This window comes from Dipodomys ordii, unplaced genomic scaffold (genome assembly GCF_000151885.1).
Source record: "Dipodomys ordii isolate 6190 unplaced genomic scaffold, Dord_2.0 Scaffold5, whole genome shotgun sequence".
NCBI lineage: Eukaryota > Metazoa > Chordata > Mammalia > Rodentia > Heteromyidae > Dipodomys > Dipodomys ordii.
The window spans coordinates 5,782,025-5,796,524 of NW_012267221.1; positions in this window are offsets into that span (position 1 = coordinate 5,782,025).

Sequence of the window (14,500 nt, forward strand, 5' to 3'; positions counted from 1 at the left end):
GGCTAGTGCTCTACCACTTGAGCCACAGTGCCACTTCCGGCTTTTTTCTTTTTGCTTATATGGTGCTGAGGAATCGAACCCAGGGCCTCATGCATTGCAAGGCAAGCGCTCTACCACTGAGCCATCTTCCCAGCCCAAGCTTATGCATTTTTATACTGGAGAGACCTGTCATTGTGTGCAAACAGGTCGAGACCATGCATTGTACATTACATGTTCCAAAAGGATGGACAGCAATGTTTTCAGACTGAATTTAGCATTATAAGGAGCAAAGTTTAGGTCACTAGGAAGGGGCTGGGTGATATTGGCAGGGCTAACCTGTTCCTTATGTTTTCTCTGGAGGGCCTATCTGAAAATACAGAAATAAGCAGATTCTTCCCTCATAAGCTGAACTATAAATTCTGGCCTAAGAGCTAACAAAGGGACTATTGATATTGGGAGTAGCCTGGGCAAGAGGAGATAAATGAATGCATTCTGCCATTTGTTATCCTTGTAAGATAGGCTCAAGGTTCTGAGACCAGTTGGCCAAAATTAGGCCATGTGTCTAATCTTCTTATTAAACTAACATAATTGAAAGCAGCATCTGTCATTTCTTTTGAGATAAATGACTGAATATTAAGCAACCAAAAAGGACAAATTTACTCTTGGTTGATAGTTTCCACATACCACCTTCCTTTCAAAATAAAACCTGCAATATGCTCGTGTATAAATGCAGCCATTGTATTTACTATTTCCAGTGCCAGGGACAGGACCTTCACATATGTCTGTGTGTTTTCGCCATATTCTCTTACTGATACCTTGCAAATTACATCAAATGGTCATTTTTATACGTAAAACAAGGGAATGAAAGAAATTTAAAATACCTATTATATGTGACAATAAGAAAATGCAGAAGTTACTGTCAAAAACACCTGGTAATGAGACTTTCCCTTCAATATATCTATCTTTACTTTGATTATCACCCTAGCTAATTAGGTTTCCTCTCTGATATATGACCTAAGGTTTAGTTCTGTCATGTTTAAGCACCTTGCTGTGAGTGAGCTATGTCAGAAACAGACAAGCTGTGTCTTTCCACAATGTCAGCATTTATTACATAATAATAAAATCTCAAGTGATGTCAATTTCATTGTGCTAATTCACTGAATACTACTCAGGTCACTTGATAGCCTGAGCTGCTAACAACACAGGCGCTTTTATTCCAATCTCAATCTCTAACAATAACTCAGATCATGCATACTCCCCAGGAATATAGAGGTTTGATAGGCTGCGGAGGTCTGGAGCTATACAGGAGGCACAGGCAGAACACTGAGGATATGTCTACGGCCATACCACCCTGAACGCGCCTGATCTCGTTTGATCTCGGAAGCTAAGCAGGGTCGGGCCTGGTTAGTACTTGGATGGGAGAACACTGAGGATATGCAGTCTCTTGTTAGGGGACCAGATAAGAAGTCCTAATAACAGGCACAGAGCTATTCAAGTTGCACAATTGTCAAATGCAGGTCCAGGTGGCAGGTCATTTCCAATGTCAGTTTGAAGTGGGCAGTATGTCATGGGCAGGGGAAACTGCATATGAGCTGGAGTTGGGACAGGCAGAGATCTTACACTGGCAATTTTCCTGGATAAGGCTTGTGACAGGTGATCTGGGATAAGTATGTCTGCTATGTGTCAAATTTTAGGGTGTTTCTCATACTCCCAGGGGAGAGGGCTATTTATGGTGTGATGTGTAAATTCCTATGTCTGGAGTTTCTGATTTGATTTGATATATTTAACAATGTAATTGTGTATTGGCACCAATGATTAATTTTGTGCCTCAAGATGTGCCGACAGATGGTAGCAGTTTATGTATATGAACAAGAAACAAGAGGTAGTAGAGTCATTCCACTTTAGCATTCAAAGTGGAGTAGCTTAGGTCATCAAAACCAAGCCTTACAAAATGCAGTGAGTCAAAGCTAGGCACCACCTTACAGTTGTTATTCTACATAATGTAGAATAACCTACAGCAGTCCCAGCCTGTCCTCTCCTAGCAATCTTTTGCTCTTGTTTATGGTAGCATATGAACATTTCCCAAAGTGCTACGAGTTTCCCTTCTCTATTCCTCCTTTCTCTCATTGTGTACCAGGAACTATATTGTAGTCAAAACTCCGTCTAATAGGGCAATCCTCCTAATAGATCCTCCTTTTTAGTCTGATTATCCATGACATAAAGAATCTAAAATGACTGTGTGACAATTCACTTGCTTGTGTGTATGTGTGTGTGTTGCTGTGTGTACATGTGTCTGTGTTGGTAATATGGCTTGAACTCTGGATCTGAGTGTTGTCCCTTAACTTTTCCACTCTACCACTTGAACTGAACTGCAGCTTTACTTCCAGCTTCTTTTTTCTTCTGGTAGTTAAATGGAGATGAGTCTTGTAGATATTCATGCTTGAGCTGGATTTAAACTGCAATCCTAAGATTTTAGCCTCCTGAGTAGCTAGGATTTCAGGTGCGAGCCACTAGTGCCCAGCTTGCTGTGTAGCAGTTCAAATTGAATTTTTTTGTTTTTGTTTTGTTTTGTTTTTATTGGTCGTGGCGCTTGAACTCGGCCTGGGCACTGTTCCTGTGCTCTTCAGCTCAAGGCTAGCATTCTACCGCTTGAGCCACAGAACCAACTCCAGCCTTTTCTGTATATGTGGTACTGAGGAATCGAACCCAGGGTTTGATGCATGCTAGGCAAGCACTCTACCACTAAGCTACCTTCCCAGCCCTCAAATTGAATTTTTTAAACTAGTTTTATTTTTTAACTTCTTAAGTATTAAACCTTTTAATACAGTAGAATTCAAAGTCAAGAAAGTAAAAACTTTATAAGCAGGTCATTGGATGTAATAGTGACATTAGGCAACTGTCAATCTCTTGGTTCTTGATGCCAATAGTGTAGCACAGAAGAAACAACATCAAGTAGCAGTTATTGGATAAAAGCATACACTGCAACTAGAAAAAAATCCCAACTTAAAGTGTACTTTAGCTGACTGCAGAACTGTCTTTAGTAGACCATTAGAATATTTGATAACAGCTGATATAGTGCATGGTAAGAGGAAAATGAGCAAATTAAGAATTAATCACATCTTAACTTGGGTAATAAGTTCCTTGCCTTGGACAATTTTGTAGTAAACTATTATAATGTACAAATTATTCAATCTGTTAATAGTGTCGTTGCCAGGGACCATATTATTACCAGTAAGGATGCAACTGTTACAGAGCTAACCCTTTTAAAGAAAATAATTGACTAGCATGTAGCATGTAGCTGGCTGATTTCTCCAGAATACAATTTGAAAAGAAAATGCCTGATGGACATCTGGGTACAGGGTGGAGAAAGCAGAATGAGAACAGGTAGCAGTAAGCAAGAAAACCTCTGAAGTTCAGTTCCATCTGAAGATTCCATCTGTTCATACTGGATATTTTATGCTCCCGTGAAGTACTAGCTTGACCGACTAACCTCTGGTGGTTTTTTGTTTTGTTTTTATGTTACCTCTGATTATTCAAAACCTTTCCCACAAAGGCTCTGTTATAAGCTTTCTTTCTTCCTTCCTTTCTTTCTTTCTTTTCTTTCTCTCTCTCCTTTTTCTTTCTTTCTTTCTTTTTTTCTTTCTCTTTCTTTCTGTCTTTCCTTCCTTCCTTCCTTAATAGGAGATAAGATTCTCAAAGATTTTTCTGCCTTGGCAGGCTTCAAACTGTGATCCTCTGATCTTGCCCTCCTGAGTGGCTAGGATAACAGGCATAAGGCACCAGTGCCTGGCTTCAAGATCCATTTTAAGAGATCCATCTATACACCTCTTCCCAATCATCCTTCAAGTCCTTGGCATTCCATCCAAACAGTCCACTTTCCCTGAATATACATAATTCCTAATTCCATAACATGTTTCTTCAACACAAGAAGACAACAATATGAAGCATTTGACATCCTCCTTTTCCCTTCACTGTCCTATAATACCAACTTTGAACAGTTTACTATGTCCCTCCCCCACCTTGGTTTGTTAGTAAGATAATATACAGAACTACCTATAAATCATGCTTGAACCTTTTCTACTATCAGTTATTTGTACTAAACTCACAGTGAATGAAGACAGGCAGTGGGACAGAAGAAAACATGATGGGAGGGTGGTTATAATGTACTCATTCCTCCAGGACTGGCTAAGGAATCTTCTGGATGATGGAATTCGAAGGACATGTTTATGTCAGTGGTTCTCATCAAAGGGGAAATTTGCCTTCCAGTGGAATAATTGAGCTAAGCACATCAATGTTTGGAGATGCTTTGTTTTTGTTTTTTAGTTTTTATTATCTTAAGTACACAGGGGTTCCATTCAACATGTCAGTTTATGAATGTAATGCATCTTGATATCACCTGTTGCATCATTCTCCCCATTCTCTCCCAAACCACTCCTCCCTCAACTGGGGGAATGCTTTTGTCATAGTTGGGTGATAATGCTCCGAACTAGTTTATAGACGCTAGTGCTGCTGCTCCTCACCAGGAAAAATATGCAAGCTCAAATGTCCATTCAAGAAACCCTGATCTATGTTCATGACTTTATGAGTCTGATGATATCTGGCTCTGAACGGACAGCTTCAGGCACATAGTTAACCTGGAGTTCTAAGACCAAGTATTTGTTGTCCATAAGTGCCCCCAACTCTGCAAGAAAAAAAGTGCTCTCATAAAGAGATTTTAGTTTAAGAGGAGTTGTCTCTATATCATTATCCCATGGATCTCTTCAGGACAGAGATACAGGTCTTTAAGTAGTATGGCCTTGTATATTATTAAAGTTCCCCATATAATATTGCTCCTGGCCCCAAAATTATTTCATTCACAAAAAGTACAAATTTGCATGGACAGATGCTCAAATTCATCAAAGCCAGTATTGTTAGAATTCTGGCTTAGTCTAGGAATCATGAAAGATATGGAATAAAATAAGTGATACAGTAGTTTAGAGTCTCAAAATTTTGTTTCAAAAACCAAAATAATTTGTTTAGCATTTATATCAATTTGCGTATTTTAACTCATTTCCTATTTGTTTTCTTCAATTTCTCCCACATTCTACATGGGACTAAATTTACATAGATTACAGAATATTTTTAATGAGATTTCAAGAGACCTGGTGGGGGGGAAATCATTTGATAATCTGGATGTGGCATTGCATACAGTAGCCTGTGAGAGACTTTTGATGTTCTCTGGTAAGAAGTCGGATCATTCACCATTTGTACATTGGGAGAAGGAGCCATGTTTTGATAAAGGGAAGTGGTGAGTTTGTGTAGAATTCAGGTAGAGGAATGTAATCTAATGAGTATTTTGAATTTTAACTTTTCAGCCCCCGAATCCATTTGCATTATATAAGAAATCCATAAAGTGAGTATTTGTAGGAGTCATGACTCCATGATACATTAGGCAGGACTAATGAGATTTTTTCTTTCTTATTTTTAACTGATTTATTAACAATTAAACATAATACACATTAATTGGTTAGTTATCTTGTTATGCTTTGCTCCTTGTATACATGACATAATGTTTAAATGAAGTTGAACATATCTCCTCAAACATTCATTGTTTCTTTATACTGAAATCAAAAATGTCTTCTAGTTTTCTGGAAGGTACATTATTGTTATTCCTGGTCATCTTACTGTGCAATAGCATATGGGACATCTTCTTCCTGTCCAACTATATCTCAGTACTCATCAGCATTTCCCCTCTTACAGACCTCAACCTACGCTTTAACATTAAATATTTTCTATTTCCCAACTCAGTTGCTGTCGCGACTACCTCGACCAGCAAGGAAGACGCGACCCGGGATTCTTCTCAATGCGGTTTATTCAGGAACCTTGTCTACAAGCTTCTCTCCCGCTTGCTTCTGCTCGCTTCTGCTCCCCCCCCCCCCCCCCCCCCCCCCCCCCCCCCCCCCCCCCCCCCCCCCCCCCCCCCCCCCCCCCCCGCCCCCACGCTCCAGTTATAAGCCTCCTGGATGGCCAATCCCAAAGCTCCAGTAGCATATACCGATAGGGTCGCAAACACGGAAGCAAACTAGGAGCCAAGTCATAGCCATATAAGGAGTTGTTTTTCTTACAGAGAGCACTCGTCACCGGGAAGACGGAAGGTGGGAGCCTGCGCCATCTTTGGTCACAGCCGCGCCATTTTTGTGGCTGCGCCGTCTTTGGTCGCGGCTCCCGCAGCTCTCCACATGTTGCCACTGTGGGTAACCATGATACCACCACTTGTACACTTCTGCCCAATGCTTTGTGAATGAATGTCACAAGGGACAGAAGATTGGAGTTCATGCACTGTTTTATCATTCTATGGACTTGCAATGGTTCCTGGAAGTCTCTGGCAGCCATTGGGCCAGTAACAACATAAACCAGACGACTTTGTAGCATAACCTTAAAGGGTTTTTTTTTTTTTTGTATCTTTTGTGATTCTGGTTCTTTAGTCTTTCCTTCAATTCTGTGAGCTATTCCCTAACCACATAACAAAATTATTTTCTTTGTGAAACAAAGTTAGATTCCAATGCTTAAATATGAGGACCCCACATTCATCATGTCTTAATCCACTTGACTTGTCCAAAAGCTTGTTGAAAAAAAAAAAGCAACTTTGTACATTATGATGTCTGCCACCTGGACAGAGAGAGACAGAGACAGAGACAGATAGAGAGACAGAGACACAGAGAGCCACAGAGAGAGAGAGAGAAGTGGTGGAGGGGAGAGAGGGAGAGAGAGAGAGAGAAATTTCCAACAATGTAAGTAAACTTTTCATTTGGATGTGTTGTGCTCAACAACATGTCCACATCTTACAGATGTTAGTAAATTCTTCCCCACACCAGGATTTGGAAATACTTAACAAGATTGTTTCCCAAAACCATATAAATGAGTGGAAAAAAATAAAGTTTGAGAGTGGAGAGTGGACAAAACATGATAATGTTATGAGGAGAAAAATTCAAAATTTATATAAAAGTAATGCTAAGAAAAGTGTTAGAAAAAAATCAAAATCCAGACAAATAGTTTGAACTTCAGCTCTGTCCTCTACTTAAGAAAGAAACACATTTCAAAGCCACACTAAAAAGATAAACTGAAATTGTATATAAGTTCTGTTTGAAAAAATTTAAAGTCTGTCCTGTGGTTGAGGACAGTCACTAATGGTTTAAGAAATGGTAAAAACCCATGCGTGTTTCCTGCAACTAAGGAGGCAGATAGGAGTATCATGGTTTAAGGCCAGCCCAGTGAAATAGTCAGTGAGAACCTGTCTCAAAAACAAACCAGGCACAGTAATGCATGCATGTAGTACAGGCCTTTCAGGAGGTAAATATTAGGAGGATTGCAATCCAAGGCTAATCCCTGGCAATACATGATACTCTATCTGAAAAATAGTAAAAGAAAAGATTGGAGGAGTAACTTGAGTAGTAGAACCTGGGCCTAGTAAGCCTGACACCAAGTTTACCACAAACAATACAAATATAAATTTATAACTACCCTATGATCTAGCAATTCCACTCCTGGCTATTCCAAAAGATATCAAACAGGATACAATAAAGCCACCTCCACAACCATGTTCTTTGCAGCGCTATTCACTATAGCCAAGGTTGAGAATCATCCCAGATACTCCTCAGTGGACAAATGGATCCAGAAATTTTACTCATCCATTAGAAAGAATATGATATCATTTTCAAAGAAATAGAAGGGCCTAGAAAAAATTACATTTACTGAGGTAAGTCAGGCCTAGATTTCATGTTTTCTCAATATGTCAAAGATAGAATTGCTTTATAAATACACAAGTAAATCCCTTGGCCGGTATGCAAGTGTACATAATGTATTAATTGAACCATAATCAATTTAGAGAAGAACTCAAACAGTATAATTCCTTAAAAAGGAAAAATCATAGTTCATCAAAATAAAAAGGAAACAAGTACTTGAAAGAGGTGAGGTGGGGGTCAAAGGGAGGCAGGTACACAAATGAAGAGAAGATGGAAGGAGAATGCAGTCAAGACTCTAAGTGTATCCTACAACATTAAAAAGTGAGGGAAAGGAGTAGGTTGGAAGAGGTGTGTGGGTAACATTGATCAAGATCCATGGTAGGGGCTGGGAAAGTGGCTCAATGGTAGAGTGCTTGCCTTGCATGCCTGAGGCCCTGGGTTCAATTCCTCAGCACCACATAAGTAAAAAGAAAAAAGCCGGAAGTAGCACTGTGGCTCACATGGTAGAGTGCTAGCCTTGAGCTGAAGAGCTGAGGGACAGTGCCCAGGCCCAGAGTTCAGGCCCCACGACCGGACCCCCCCCCCCAAAAAAAAAAGCTAAACTGGTAAAAGCAAAAAAAAATAATACTATGGGACAGATATTACACACACACACACACACACACACACACACACACCTACAACAAAATGACATTCTGAAGCAAGAAAAAAAATTTAAATGAACCTGAACAGATTTTCAGCATAAGAATAATAAAGGTTCCTTAGTGCTCTTAATTGGTAATTTTAGAATAAAAATTCCTCAGTATGCTGCAAATTTATAAGATAGAATTTGTACCCAGAGATATTATGAGCTAAATATCTAGAAGCTTTAATAAAGATTTATAAAACCATGAGTGATAAATGCTGCAGTTTTTAAAGATGGAATGCTTCAGAGATTTAATTAATCTTCTGCAGGGAGAAGGGGAAGCTGTGGAAAGTAATGAAAACTTGCTTTGTGTTATTAGTATGAAAGTACTAGCTGGATGAACTATTAGTTTCTGACATCTACCAGCAGCCTTTTCTTTTCAACAAAACTTAATAGAACTGTTTCCTTGTCTTCTTTGCCAGCGTACACTCCCTGCCTTCTCTATTCCCAGAAATCAGCATTGTTGCTGTAGAATTAATTGTGAGATGTCCTACCCTGGGGCCGACTCTACTCCTATGTTTCTTTTAAAAAAGACCATAAGGTTGGCATCTATATCTCATGCCTGGAATCCTACCTGCTAAAGAGGCTGAGATCTGAGAATCACTGTCCAAAGCCAGCCTGGGCAGGAAAGTCTGTGAGATGCATATCTACAATTAACCACCAAAAAGCTGGACGTGAAACTATGGCTCAAGTGGTAGAACATGAGCTTTGAGAGAAAAAGCTTAGAAATTGTTCTGACACTTTGAGTTTAAGTCCCAGTACTGGTACAACAAAGAAAAGACTATAGGATTAGTGGCTTGATGGCTTTGGGTCAGCAAGAAAATGAACTTGGTGCTCAATTCAGTGTGATATGCCAGGAAAGACATTAATTTCTAAGGGCTATTCAAAATTTAAAAAAAATCCTGATATTCCCATACTTGTTATAGGTGTTTGTTTTGCTGCTAACATTTTAAAATCTTCAAAGGAACAACAATAACAAAAGTGACCAGGGTAAAATCTGTGAGTACAATTATGTATCTGTATTCTACTTAGGTTCTGAGAGAATATTTACTTCATCTAGACAAGTTATAATCAATTCAAATTCTTGGTGCTGAACTAATCTACCTAAGGTGAAAGTCAATATGCTAAATATAAAATCACAATGACAGTATAATTTTCCATTTTGCCTTAAGTACAGATAATGTCTCTACTATTGAATGCTACAAGTTTCTACTGATACAAAATATCCAGTGGATGACATTTATTCTACAACATTTTTGTATGAAATTATACTTTCAGATCAAGCAAATTTCCATTTGTATTCAGTTTAGTGGGAGCCATACTAATTTTAAATATTATGAAGAAATCTAATAAGAAACAATTTATACAATTGATGCAAAAATTGTTTTTCATTGAATTATCTAATTGTATCTCAGAAAAGCTTTTTTTTTAAAAAAAACACCTTTCTTGATAAACAAAATTTGAATTAAAAACGAACATGAAGTTTTATAGTGTAAATCAAAATAATCAATAGCTCTTATTTGGATTTCCCAGTCAGAACTGAATTTTCATTTTATAGAAGTATCTTGGCTAGGGGGAGGGAAAAAAAGAAATCTCTTCGAAATAAATATGTTAGTAAATTAGCATTTTCTGCACTATAGGCATATACACATAAAAGAAAAAGTAGTTTTTCATGGGGAAAAATCTTAGAAAATAAATTTAATAATTTTTGCTACCCGAAATGGGAAGATACCCTCTCTATGTCAACAATGAAAATCTTAAGCAGTAGAAATTTCTGCATATGTCAACAGACAAATTTTTCAATATAGGTAATATGAAGTATCTACTCAGCCTCCAATGAAATAACAGTTGAATAAAGGGGCAGTTTTTCCAAGCTCAGAGTATAATGCATTATATTTATTCATATAGTCTTATATCAACAATATTTTTAAACACACAAAAAGAAGAAAATGTATGATAAGTAGCTAGTGTTGAAGCCATAAAAGAGTTAAAATGGAAATTTTCTCTGAGTAGTTAAATCCTCAATAGAGCATTACTTACTTACTTACTTACTTACTTAATTCATTGTTGAGCTGGAGCAATGGCTCACGTAGTATAGTGCCAACCAAGCAAGAAAGTTGAGCAAGCTCAAGTCTCTGAGTTCATTTTTAAGGAATATTAGGTGGTGACTTAAAAGAATAAGAACTGGATACAGTGACTCATGCCTATAATTTCAGCTATGTAGTAAGTGGAGATCAAAAGGATCATAGTTGGAGGCCAGCCTAGGTTAAAAAAAAAGTTAGCAAAAGTCCATTACAAAAAGCTAGGTATGATGGTATACATTATAATTCTAGGCAAAGCTCAGGCAAAATCCTAGCCAAAGAAATCTGAAAAGTCAAAGAAATCAGAGGGGGGGGGAGAGGAAGATAGGAAGAAAGGGAAGAAGGGAGAAAGGGAAAGACGAGAGTAAGAAATGTCTAGAAGGGCTGGGAAGGTGGCTCCGTGGTAGAGCGCTTGCCTTGCATGTATGAGGCCCTGGGTTCGACTCCTCAGAAAAAGCTTGAAGTGGTGCTGTGGCTCAAGTGGTAGAATGTTAACCTTGAGCTGAAGAACTGAGGGACAGTGCTCAGGCTCAGAGTTCAGGCCCTCTGACCAGCAAAAAAAAAAAAAAAAAAGTAAAAGAAAAAGAAAAAAGAAATGTCTGGAATTATGGATCAAGATGCATGATGTCCTAAGTTCAAACACCAGTGCCATCAAAACAGTAAAAGAATGGGGTAAATCTGTTAAGCATTGGAAATTAAGCTTTTTTAGTGAAAACTATGTTGGTAAACATTGTATTGTCTAATCTTGGCTTTTCAAAGATCAACTAAAAAGAGAAAATCTTAGACTTCATATAAATGAATATGATATAATAGCTTAAAGGAGTGACATATGACTGAACTCATGAAAACACAAAAGTAGTCAATGATTTTTAAGATTTGAAAACATAATGTAGCCGAACACTTCTGAATCTTGCCTGTAATTCTCACTACTTAGGAGGCTGAGATGGGAAAGATTGTGGTCTAAAACCAGCCCAAGAGGATAAGTTTATGAGAATCTATCTCCTGATAGCCAGCAAACATTTGGCCTTGTGACATGACTCAAGTGATAGAGTGCCAGCTACAAGAAAGCATCAGTCTGAGACACTAAATTCAAGCCATTTCAGCAAACCAAAACTAAGATAGTGTAATGGAAATATGTTTACCTCTAGAATAGCAAGACACCAATAATTTACTAAGAATAATAAAGTAGCCACCAATACTTTGGGCTCTTATTTTTTAATATATATATATATACATATTTAATTGTAAAGGTACTGTAGGGAGGGGTTACAGTTACATGAGTAAGTTAATGAGTACATTTCCTATCGAGCATTGTTACCCCTCCTTTGTTTTTCCCCTACCATCCCTTCCCTCCCCAGGGCTCTGATTTTTGACAATGTGTTTGGGTTACTTTATTATGTTGATACTGTGAAACCTCTCAGAAATAAAGGCTCAAATGGTGTCACTGATGAATGGCATTGGATGTCTGAGGCCTTGGATGAGGCTGTATCAGTTTGATAAGGTAAGAACACACCTAGATGGTAGATTATGTCAGATAACTGTTTTTGCTCTGGGGAGGGAATGGCTAGAACCTACATGAGTGACCTCACACTAAAAGCTCCAGAGCCTTGGTGCTCAGGGAGTTTCCCGAGTAGCCAACCCTTCTTCACATTGCCACCTGTTATTGCTGGAAGAATGAATTACAGGTATCTTCATATCACTCCACTGGGAAAGACTATCTAGAAACTTGTACCTGGTTTCTCTTAGACTTGGCTGCCTATAGTCTTTTCCCTTTGCTGAATTTTATCCACACCTTGTACTAAGGTACAGCGTGAATGTAACAGTGAATGTAACATCTTTGAATCAAGCCTAGTCACTACATTTGACTTGAAGGTGGTTTTAGGGACCCAGACACAGGAACTAACTGAAAATTTGACAAAGGACACAGTTACTTTCCTCTTCCTAAGACCTATAAAAATGTTTAACCACAGATGGGCACTGGTAGCTCACACCTATAATCCCAGCTACCCAGGAGGCTGAGATCTGAGAATGGTGTTTTGAAGCCTGCTAAGACTTATCTACAATTAAAAACCAAAAAGCTGGAAGTGGAGCTGTGGCTCAGGTGGTATAGTGCTAGCCCTGGGCACAAGGGCTCAGGGATAGTGTCCATGCAGAGTTCAAGCCCCAGAATGGCAACAAAAACAAATATCACCAGTGTTTAATGAGGTCCTGAATGAGAATGTACTCCTAGCAGGCTGAGGAGTTCTAGTCAATGGTTTCTAAGCACCAGCATGTCAATCCAAGTTCAATTAGGGAGCAGTCTATATTGAAACTGTTCAGTGGTGGCTCTGTCTGGTTTATCTCATGCCATTTCGAGCTGGAGACCTGGTCCTTAACCACCATGGAAATGTAATATGCTACCTAGTGGTTTAGAATATCCTGTGCTCTTTTAAGACCAAAGCCCCTCTCTGGAAGTGTAGAGTATCAGCTTCTCTACATTGTTTGTTGAAAATACAACATGATGGCTTTGATTTTTATTTTCACTTGCATAGCCTTGTTTTTGTTATATGACTAGTGCAATTTCCAAGACCCATCAGTAAATTTGTATATTAGTATCCTGGGGCTGCCAATGATCACACATTCAATGGCTTAAAACAAGAGAAGTAAGCCCTGTGCTATGTCGCCCCATTTCACCAGGAAGTAGCCAGAAAGACCTCTATGCCCCTTCTGCCTAACTGTAGTTAGGGCAGTCATGGAGAGGGGAAATTAGACGGGAAAAAGCCGACGTTAATGGCCTTAAAGCAATTATGCTGCCACCTCTCCTAGGGGCCCAATCAGCATTTCTGTCTCCACCCAACCTGCCTTCTGGAAGGGTCCTGGTTATTCCTGATCCGCATTAATGGACACTATCTGGCCCCCAGTTCCAAACCCCTTTGGCCTAGTCAAGTTTCTGCCCCTATTTCAAATGGACAATTAGGGCTTTGCCAGCGGCCTGCCTAAACAAGTCCTTGCCCCTAGTACAAACTGACCAATGGGCCTTGGAGATGGGCTCTGACCCAGAAAGGAGGGGATAAAAGGAGATGTTCCAAGCTACCTGTTTCTGCCTGCTCCTTGCTCTTCTTAGTGGCCTTCTATTTGCATTTTGTACTAAGCTTTCCCTCATTAGGAAACATACAAAAAGCAAGCAAGTAAAGAAAATCCCCCAAACCACAGAAGTTTCTAGAGGACAGAAATCTAAAATCAAATCCAGTAGGGCCACATTCCCCTGAAGATTTCCGGGGAGAATTCTTCTTGCTTCCGCACAAGGCCTTGCTTGCCTTGTGAATGCATCCACGCCACCCTCTGTCTCTATTGTCACCTTTCTGTGTCTTTTTCTAGTTCTTCTAGGGATATTCTTATTTCATCCTTAGTCTAGGGCCATTCTTAGTTGGTTTTCATGCATAACACGATTTGGGGGATCCCTCTGAGACAAGAGTTGATTCCCATAATGTTTGTGTGAGGATGGTGTGTAGTCCTGCTTTGCCCGAGCTGGGCTTGAAGTGGGTTTTCAAAGCCACACTGGATGGTTTGAGATGGCACTCACTTGTTCAGTTTTAGGTCCTCTAGCGCAGACATTGTTATCAGGAAAAGATGTACCAATTAATATTCATTTGTCCTCATTCAGTAACCAGGAGTGTATTATGGGCCTATTACATGGTGGCCACTGTGCTACCAAATTCCCATGCACACTTTGGTTTATGCATGGGCTTTCTGTTCTTTACATTATTTCTGAAGTAATAATGCACATTTTTTTTCTTTTCTTTTTTTTTGGGGGGGTCCAGTTGTGGGGCTTGAACTCTGGGCCTGGGCGCTGTCCCTCAGCTCTTCAGCTCAAGGCTAGTACTCTACCACTTGAGTCATAGCGCCACTTCCGGCTTTTTTTTTCTGCTTATGTGGTCCTGAGGAATCGAACCCAGGGCCTCATGCATGCAAGGCAAGTGCTCTACCACTGAGCCACCTTCCCAGACCCTGCACATTTTCTTTGCTCTACTTGCTACATTACCTGCTGACTATAT